This window comes from Tamandua tetradactyla, chromosome 11 (assembly GCF_023851605.1).
Source record: "Tamandua tetradactyla isolate mTamTet1 chromosome 11, mTamTet1.pri, whole genome shotgun sequence".
Taxonomy (NCBI): Eukaryota; Metazoa; Chordata; class Mammalia; order Pilosa; family Myrmecophagidae; genus Tamandua; species Tamandua tetradactyla.
Genome location: NC_135337.1, coordinates 53636744 through 53644894, shown reverse-complemented (window position 1 = coordinate 53644894; position 8151 = coordinate 53636744).

The window sequence follows — 8151 nt, the reverse complement described above, 5'->3', positions numbered from 1 at the left end:
GTATTTCAAAACACCAGGATGAATTTATATAATATCGTTGAAGTGGCTATATTTATATCAATCCATGTTTTTGTGTTTCTATAACCACTGTTGATTGTTTATATCAGTCAGAAAAATTTGTTTCCTTTCTAAGTAAATTGTGATGGCTATATTTAGTGGAATTACCTCATGATTGGAAATGAAATAAAAGTGAAATTTGTTATAGATGAACATAAATTTTAAATCAGTAGTTTAGGTTAAATGATAATAACTGGAATGGAAACTGAAACAGTGGACAGGATTTCTTAGTTCTTCTTAAGTTTTAACCAAGTGGTGAAGCACCAAAGACAAATCTCTTCCCTTGGACTACATTCCACCTCTTGCAAGGTTCCTGTTAGAATAATTAGATGGATTATGCAGTAATATGTTCAGTGATAAAATGAAGTAGGTGACTGCTACCTGATCACAGGTCATCTAGATCCTTTGCCAAGAGAGATTTTCTGTTGTACACCCAGTGCTTACATCTCTCAGTACTTCAGGGTAGGATAACTATACAGGAGCTGTCCAATTAGGTTCTATTTTGTTATCATTATTTGAAAAATAATAGTTAAAATAATAGGTCATTTACTGTGACATGTAAATTCAGTTATATTATTCTTAGAGATTAAAGTGGAACTTCTTTGAACTAGGAGGTGGGGCTTTGTATACCTGGATAGATTATGAATAAGAGACAAAGTGTCAAAGTGGAATTTAGAAGATTAAAATAATCAGAATTTCCCTAAGCATGTGTGGTGGTTTGAAGCTGTTTTACATCCCAGTAAAGGCTATGTTCTTTTAATCCATTCCTGTGGATAAAGACCAATTGTAAGTGGGACATTTTGATTAGGTTGTTTCAATTGAGTTGTGACCCACATCATTCAAGTTGGGCCTTAATCCTTCTACCAGGGTCCTTTAATGAAATGAAATTAAGAGAAGCTCACAGAAAAAGACGCAGAAGCTGAGAAAGGAAGCCACAGACAGAGAAGCCAGAAGTTGAAAGCGCTGAAACCCTGGAGAGAAAAGCCAGCAGATGCCGGGCATGTGCCTTCTCGTGGGAGAGGAGGGTCCTGGATGCCAGCAGCCTGGCTTCAGAGTTCATGTATTGTCCTTTGATGTCTTGAGTTGGGACATTTCATGGCCTAAGAACTGTGTAGTTTTACATTAATAAATCCCCATTGTAAAAGCCAAACCATTTCTTATATATTGCATTCTGGCAGCTTTAACAAACCAAAATAGCATGTAATTTTGGTAGGAAAATAAGTGGTTTCCTTGTATCTTGGTACATATCCTTTTTAAGCTGGTACACACACACAACACACTTTATTCACACATACATATATACACACTTTGTATATATTGCAAAGTATTTAAGAGTCTGGCATTGGGTTTCAAGAACATTTGAACAGAACCAGTGAAAACAGTTTGATAATTGAGATGTCTGGACTCTAAAGGATATTTGCCCACACCCCATAATTTCTACATAAGGCATGTAAATGATCAGATCTTAGAATAAATAAAATTATACTCTCTTTCCATAGTAATGGTTTAGGAGCTACACTTAAACCTATCTGTTAGTTTTAATTGGATTTATAAGGTAAGATTTATCTGTGATCATTTATGGATGATCTAATTTTCCATTACCCAAAAAGCAAATACAGATGCTATCAGAAACTCTTAATGATATTTAGTTCTGACTCCTCAGAGAAAGCAGAGAATGATTGTGGCCAGACAATAGCAAAATTTCTTGTAATCTGATTTGCTCACTTTTCCCAAATGCTTTTTCTGCTGCCCATATCACCGTTCAGAAACCAATTGTGGCATTCCCAAATGACTCATTTATCTGGATTATTCATATATAATAATTGCGTTGTTGTGGGGTGTTTTGTTTGTTTTCTTTTTTGGTGTAGGATCACATGGCTTTTGAAGACTGAAACCAACTTTATTTCATTATGGCTGTATTTCTAATGCACCACACAGTTTTCACTGTAGAACAGAGGCTGCAACATGAGAGTCATTAAAGATCAATATTTATTATGATTATTTGTCAGTAACTGTTATTAATATTTATTGTGACTCCCCCTCAAAAATGATCTTATTTCAAAAGTATTTTGTTCTATATGATTAGTGACTGTACTAAATTACCTCATGACCAAGGACATCATTAACATTGTCTAATTTTGCAAGAGGGAGAAGGGACTAAATATAGGTTCCACATCAGGAAGAATTAAGGCCAAACAGATCAAATATATGAGAAAAATATAAAACTCACCAAAAACACTCACTGAGAACTTCTTATATACCAAATGCTGTTTGTTCTGCATTATCTCATTTTACATAATATGATTTGATATAATTGTACATTAGATATATTTGCTTTGTAAAACAAACTGCATGTGATAAACAGCTGGAAAATGCATTTATTTAAAAATATTTTTGATCATAGCTACAATATGTAAAACGTTAAATTATAAAGCAATTTTATCAGCAAAACTTTTTTAACTTCCTTCCAAAACCTATTCTTCACTTCCCTTTTTTGGTTAAGCAAGATAAATTTATCATTATTGGCTCTTGCATGATTAAGACTCTTAATGTATCTCAAAATTGTTACTCTAAGTATACATATTGTTTGAAATAAGTTTTCTTGAGCCTATATTATCCCTAACATGCTTTAGCAGAATAAATACTGAATATAACTTTGTTTGATAAGTCACCTTTTAGTGGCAAATAGTTACTGAAAATTCTTCCTCTCTGCTCACCATGTTATTATAATGACTCTCTCTTGCCTAGGCAACATAACTGGTCTCCAGACATACTCTCTTGTCCACAGACAACCTAATCTGTCAGAGTATTCTTTTCAAAGAACGAATATTACATGCCACCCCTGTTAAACTCTTGTACTAGAAAGATTAACCATAATCCTTTAACATAGGTCTTCAGACTGCAGGGTCTGTTTTCTCTCCACCTCACCAACATCGCCATCATGGCATCATGGTCCATGGTATAATAAGTCTCTTTCTTGTTGACTGTTAATTTCCCAGGGTCTATCTTAATACCTTACCCATAATGGGTAATCAAGAAATATTTGTTGAAAGAATTAAACAATGAGGGCACCTAAATATTCAACATGTCAAATGCCCAAGAACTCTTCAAATCTCTAGAAAAAAAAAAGCTCAAACACATACTTACATCTAAATAAAGTAATATATAATACCGTTTTAATTGTTAGCTGCTTGGCTCAGATTTTTCCACCATTATCATGGGCATATGTTTGCTTCCATGGTGTGAGCCCCAGACATACAAAGAAGAACTGGACACAAGCAGTGACCCCCATGAGAGTGGCTTTGGAAGGAGCTGGCTCCCACTGCAGCTCTCGGTGTGCCTTTGATAGCTGTCCCGGTTTTGACCCAGGCTGACATACTGTCTAACTACCACACACTTGCTTGTCTCATTGTGGGAGTTTACAACAATGACAGAAACAAAGTGCTATGGCACGCAGGGGAATTTTCAATGCAGATTCTTTATATTGGTGATACCATCTGAGTTCTGTCTTAAAGAACAAGTAGACAAACTTACTTTTGTAATTTTACTAATATTTCAGTAAAAGGAGGATAAGGTGGGCTTCTGAAAAGAAGAAACATCATGAGGGAAAGAGCCTAGAAAAGCAGTTTTGTTATGCGAGACTATAAAATAAGTGTTGCAACAGGCAGTAATATAGCTTGAGAAAGATTGTGAAGAAGCATAAATGTCTTCTAAAAGAAATTAGACTTTATAAAAAGTATGAAATTATTAACATATTTTAAGTAGGGGAATAACATGATTACCATGTTTTAGGAAAATAATTATAGTCACGATGTGAAATACAGATCAGAAATAGAAGAGGTGGTAGAAACGGTAATGAAGAGATTGATGCAGTTATCCCATATTTTTAATGAAAGATATTTGTTTTAGTTTTCTATGTAGGAAAGAGTACATATCCATGAATGTTGCCATTTATACTATAAATTGACTTATCTGATTATAAACTGCCTGTTTATAAGACAATGCTCACAACATTGGAAAATTATCCAATATTTCTGTTAAAACTATTTGATGTTCTAGGCAAGCAGAGAGTCAACAAGCATCTTTATATTTTATATGAATATGTGATGGAGAAAAACATTAAAAAAAAACTTCACATGGGGCCTACATGCAAATGAATACTGCATAAGCACATAAATGTGCCATTCCTAAACAAAAATAATATGCAACAAAATATAAGCTAATCAAATAAACCACAAATGCAATAGCAGAATTAAAATCCATATCCAACTTACTAAAAACACAAAAACAAACAAATAATATTGATACTGCATAAAGTGAATTAATGATGTGGAGGAAAAGCATGAAGAACTCTTGCTAGGCGCTAGAGGAAAATGAAAATGTGATTCATATTAGGTATTATATATGTATGATAATGTCGGCATAAATAAATAAGAGAAGAAAGAGTCTAATGGTGATGAGAAATTGTGTTAACTATTTGGAAAAGAGTAAAAAGTACTACCTTACTTCACATTATACACTAAAATCAAGTAGAAACATAGAGGGGGATGTTTTGGAGAGGATTTTTAAGAATACAAATAGTTAAAAAAAAGATAAAAATGAAAAATTTCACTGCGTATTTCATTTTAAAAACTACCATAATTGTAAAAAGAAAATGAAAAACCATGAACATATTTATGAAATATAACAAAATGAATTAATTTTAAAACATGTACAGTTTTAACTTCCATATTTGAACAATTTAATCCTCACAAAAACCCTATAAATTAGGGACCATAAAAAGCCCCATATCATGAAAGTAGAAACTGACATATAGAACTGTAATCTGAATAGAAAAAGTTCTGGAAGAATACAAACTAACGTGTTGCATAATGATAGTTTAAATAAATAAATGACAGGAGTTTTCCCTGGCTTATCTATATTTTCTAAATTTTCTCTGATGCATTTCTTCCGATAAAAAGAATTTTTTAAAAAAGATTGTAAAATAAGAACCTATGAAGCAGCAAGATCACCACTTATTTTTCTGGTTATTACAAAACCTAGGTTTCTCATAGGGGAACAGAATTTCTATCATATCTTTTTTTTTCAAATATTTTATTTCATAAGATAAAACTTAAGAGAGACTTTGGGTGGTTATTTTTAATTCAACTTTATATTTCTTATAGTTTTGGAGCTACCTCCCAGGTACTGGCATCAGGTTAGTTGTCAGCTTTAGGTTTTAGTAGTGTTGTAAACTTTTAATTTTTTCTGGATCCTTATAAGCATTTGCATTGGAGGATGGTATCTTGAGGGTGTTTTAATCCATAATTTCTTCAATATAAATTTTAAAATATAGGGAAACATCTAATTATTAAAGAAATTCTCATTCCTCGTAGAATGATTGGAAAACACAGAAAGACACATGGAAAAAATTTTTTAAATATTTATTTTTTCCCATCACTGAGAGACAAGATTTAATAGTATTTTGGTATATGAAGGATGTTTGTGTACATCAAATAGATAGAAAGACAGTAGATGGATGGATGGATAGATAGATAATAAAGATAGGAGAAAATATGTATAATTTCCTTTTTATTTCTATAGAAGATGGATTTGAATATCTAAAGTTTCCCTTGATCACTGAATAGAGTAATGCAGTACATATGTGAGTGCTGAGATGGAACTTTGTTCCACATATGGGAGAAAAATGAAAAGGAAGGGGGAACAAATCTATTAGTTATAAGTAAGATCAAAGAACTGAAAATGGAGGAAAAAGAGCTAGAGTAGCATGATCCAGTGTCCAAATAAAAAACATCATCCGCTTTTTAAAATCTTGCACTAGTTGTTTTCTGTGACTCAATCCAAGGTCTTAACTAAAAGAAACTATGGAAACAGGACAGTAGTGGGGATGCAAGTGCAGGATTGGAAACCAGCTCACTTCATCTCAGATTTCTGTATGTCAGTTTCTGTCTCTTTGCTATGGGGCTATTTATGTCACCTAACTCATAGGGTTATTATGAGGATTAAATGGCGCTCCATGTCACAGACGTGCCCCGGATGAAAGCAGTCTGTCTTCTGAGTCCAGGTATCTTCCTGTCGATGCCTTGAGTTGGGACATTTTCATGGCCTAAGAGCTATAAATTTGTAAGCTGACAAAACCCTATTGTTAAGACCCAGTCCATTTCTAATATATTGCATTATAGACAGCATTAGGAAACCAAAACACTATCAGAATGATTTAACACTGTTACTATTGAGTTTGATCACCCGGCAAAAGTACGATTTTTTCAGGCTTCTCCAGTGTAGTTATTCTTTCCCTCCACTTTCCTATGCTGTGCTCCTCGGGAGGAGGTCACTAAGCACAGCCCATACTTTAAAGTGGTAAGTTATGGCCACCATGCTTGAGGATGGAGTATCTACATACAATATTTGAAATTCTGCTTATTTATTTTAGACAGTACCTGCTCACATTGTTTCAGCTTTGGACATTGGCACTTGGTTCTTTTATCTTTTTTGACATACCCAAATCAATGTAGTTTTTTGTTTTATTATATTTTGCTTTTTCTTTAAGCTCTTCCTTACTTTCATGCACTATAAGATGCTTCAGGTCTCCATGCTTATCCAGTATATTTCCTGCCCCATTCCTAGAGCCAGTCATTTCTCCAAGTAGCCCTGTTGTTGTTTTTGTTTTGAAAATGGTATTAGAAGCTAGGATGTGGGCATGGGCATCTCATTGTTACTGGGGTACTATTGCTTGTAAGCAACCTCAGCTGACAGAGCAAGGAAATATATATATGTGCATGTATACCTATCTATGAATATTCCATATGTAACCATATATATATCCATATTAAGCTGAACATGAGATGATACTAATATCTCAACTCTAGTCCATATCAGTTCTAATCCATTATCAATTCCAGTATACATGTATAGCAGTATTAAATTGTTAACCTATACTTCAGTGAAAAACACCTTTATCAACTAAACAAGAGTGGTTTTGTGAAGGTCCTATTTCCTTTAGAGGAGTCTTCTCATTTCTGGAGTTTAGCGCAGCACCTTTTTCTCCCACCCACTCCAGTGAAGTTGTTTCTTACATTTGTAGTACAGTTAAATTCTTTTGTCACACTCTGCTTTCCATCCGAGGAGCACCCAATCTTCTGAATGAGTTTGCTTTTCTTCATTTAATGTTAAAGTTAATTTTTTGTGTGCTATAAAGTTGTATATATTTAGAACAATGCATAATATTATGTAGCCATCATTACAGTGGCATACAAAATTGTTTCACTACCCTAAAAAAGTCTCATGTTTCACTTATTTAATCTTCTTTCCATCTCTCCCAAATCCCAGGCAACCACTGAATTTTAAAATTGTTTCTATATTTTTTCCCTTTTCCCGAATGCCGTATAATTATAATCATACAGAATGTAGCTTTGTTAGATTGACTACTTTTATGCAGCAATATCATTACCAATATTTATCATTGAATAGTATTGCAGTATACGGATGTAAAACAGTTTATCTTTTCACCTTTTGAAGAGCTTGATTGAGTCCAGGTTACGGTGATTCTGAAAAAAATTGCTATATTTTCACGTATGGTTTTTGTGTAAACATAAGTTTTCAAATCATTTGAGCAAATACCTAGAAGTGTGATTGTTGGATTGTATGGTAAGACAATGTTTAGCTTTTGAAGATATCACCAAAATATCTTCCAAAATGGCAATAAAATTTTGCATTCCCACCAGCAGTGAATGATAGTGCCTTTTGCTCTACATCCTTACCAATTTTCGGTTTTATCAGTCCTCGGTTTCTAACCATTCCGAAAGGTGTGTAGTGCTAGTTCATTGTAGTTTTAATTTACAATTTCCTGATCACAAGTGGGGTTGAGTATCTTTTCATATGCTTGTGTGCCATCTGCTTATCTTCTTTGATAAGGTATCTGCTCAGCTCTTTGCCTGTTTTTTTTTAATTTGGATTGTATTAGAGTTTTAAGCCTTTTTTTGTATAATTTGAATTAAGTCCTTTATCAGATAAATGTTTTATAAATGTTTTCTCTTATTCTGTGCCTTCTGTCTTCATTTTATTAACAGTGTCTTTTGCAGAGCAGAAGTTTTT